Here is a 2,856-nt window from a genome sequence, read left to right as displayed (position 1 = left end):
CCTTCGACCTGCAAATTGGCACATGGATTCTTTGGAATGAAGTCATAGGGATACTAGATAGAGGGGGAGAACAAAGGATTTCGAAAATGGATTAACCTTATAAGGTGACAGCAAGTGGCTAGTTCTGGTTTTTGCCTGTGCCAGTCCAAATGCTTTTGGCTACACTAGTTATGGACACGAGGGGGCACCCAAGGAAAATGAAATCGTCGAGTTGCGGCAGAGCTACTGATGGTTGGGCTGATTCTCTGTTTTCTTTCTATTTTTTTGGTCTGCGTCTTTTCTAATTATTTCCTGACATTGTTCTTATGACGTTCATCAATAAATTGTAATTTAACAAGCTTTGGGAGGAACATTTTGAGGAAAAAAAACAAGATTGACGTCTATTAAATTATGTAGTAACCGAGCTTAGTGAACATCTGGACTTGTGTCTGCAATCACATCCCTGCTGTTCAGAGACAGCACCTTGCAGCTGAGCCTTGATCCCTGGTAAGTGGCAGAGACTCCATGGCTGTCCCAATTACTTTCCGAGGATCTATCCCTGATTCTGTAGTATGTGAGGACAGCAGAAAGCACAAATACTGTGGCTCAGAAAATCCACCGAGAAATTAGCAGAAGGAAAGCCCAAGGGTACTGACTGCAAAGATCCAGAAGCCACCACCATGTGAGGAAGTCCCTCAATCAGGAGATCGCTGGGAGCTGTGAGGAATATTGCTGCTCAGCTCCTCTGCTCTGAACACATGCCCCGGCCAGCACACCACTTGAAGATGCCCAGTTGATCAGTGAGTGCTTTTAGGAAGGATGTAAGCAAGGTTAAAAGTAGATGTGCCCTCCTAGTATCTAGCAGTCTGCATCTTAAGGATTTCACCAGCTGGAGGTTCATGCACGCTATCCGACTTTTTATCTGTTTAATCAGTTTTTGATCTGTGTACATTCAAGATCCACAACGTCCGGTGGTTTGGGGTGTATCACGGTGTAGTTGGGTAGCAAGTGAAAAAAGTTCAAAAATGGCCTAAACATTTCAGTTGGTAAGTCTGCGTCCTTGAGCTATAGTGTGCAGTGAATAGTTGCTCCCATCACATCTCTTTCACATCAGTTGAGATTTTTAACATCTGTTTTGCAGCTTCCCTCAATCAGGATCACTTCACAAGAGCAACTCCTCCTCCAGAGAAGTAGTGCAATGCTAGTCAGCCACAGTCCGGATGCAAAACCATCTGTTCAGGGAAGTCATTTAAGAGCAAAAGCTTTTTAGTGAAGCATTGGTTGTATTTTGCTCTGAATAACTAAAGGCCTCCATCACTTGGGGGGTTAAGCACAGGCAAATATTCCTGTGAAAACCCAACTCCGCTTGTCTGCAGATCTTGTATTCTGAGACTTGTTCATTCAAACATTAATGAATTCATCACTCACCATCAGAGCACCATTCCAGTCAGCTAATTGCCTGCTTAAGCAACTGTCTGTGTACCTAGAACTGAACTGAAATGTGGAAATGGCTGGTTATAAGTGCCATTTTTGTGTGCACACTTAATGAGCGGATACTTTGGTTCAAATACATTTTCTGTATAAACTGAAAATGAGGCTTTCACTAAATGTTAATATTCACAGGCAAGGGAAAAAAAAACAGGGATCTAGGTTACACTGGATAGATCTAGTTACACTGGATAGATCTGCACACTCCAATGTAGAAGTAAACTGCAAAGTCTTACTGATAGTTTCCATTTTTTTCCCAAATTGGGAACTGCAAGCCAGAAGTTCAGACCAGCGAGTGGGAAGGTGTAGAAGTACATCAAACAGAAAACTGAAAGTAAATCTCGTTTAGCTTTGAAGAGTAAGTCTGGAGAGGTAGTTGCACAATAGTGGATTATCTGCAGAGGATCAAGGTAAATTCAATGCAATTAAAAATAATGCTATAAGCTATGTCTGTAAAGTGCCTAAGATAGTGTTGGCCATTTACAAATTACACCTTGTTAGGTATAATACTCATAAATAGGGTTAGGAGAAAAGATAACCTCTTAAAGAGGAGTTCACTAGCTGTATTAGAGCAGGATATTAAAAAATCCTGCTGTCACCAGGCAGCATTAACAGTCCAAATTCTTTTTATTGTCATTTCATAGGCTAAAGTCTGCCATAATCAGAATGACTATCTTAGCATCAAAAAAGAATACACCAATAAAGTGTTATTTAAGACCATGAAACATCTGTGGGCCAGCATAGGGTCAAAAGTGTGTATCTATGTATGATAACAGCGTGACTCCTTTGACCATCAGGGACTCCCTTCAAACTGAAACCCGCAGAGGTAAGAGAGAATTTTGCTGCAGCTACACACAAGCCTCTGCCTTTGCCAGCATGGAAAAAAGGCTGGAAGCAGGGTGAGGAACACGGTGTCCTCCTTCACACAGCCCGTTAGCACCAGAAAAGATAGGCTGGAGCAAGCAGCTTGGATACGTACTGGTTGGCCTGTGGGTGAGGCCTGTTCCCTCCTGTTTGGGTCATAAAAGACAGCAAAGAATTATCCTTTCAATGAGCTGTGTGTCATTGCCTGCTTTTCTGCGGAGAGTCCCAGTGCCTCAAATATGTCAAAGTTAACCCAGTGCTAAAGAAAACATCAGTCAATACCACAAGTTGTTGTCTGCTCTCTAATGCTAAGAGCAGGCTAAATAAAAGCAACAGTAGATTTTAGACAAGCTACAGTATAATTCTTTCCTGTCCCTGGAGAATTTTCAAGAATTTGGCATGTTTCCTAGTTTGAAGTAGTTGAATAAATTAGATGACTAACATTTTTCAGAGGGCAGCCATGGAAAATGCTTGGAGTAAGTCAAACTATTTCATACCCATAATTTGACTTAGTCTAAATTACAC

The sequence above is a fragment of the Apaloderma vittatum genome, unplaced genomic scaffold (assembly GCF_000703405.1).
Source record: "Apaloderma vittatum isolate BGI_N311 unplaced genomic scaffold, ASM70340v1 scaffold44127, whole genome shotgun sequence".
Taxonomy (NCBI): Eukaryota; Metazoa; Chordata; class Aves; order Trogoniformes; family Trogonidae; genus Apaloderma; species Apaloderma vittatum.
This window is presented reverse-complemented; position numbering follows the sequence as displayed.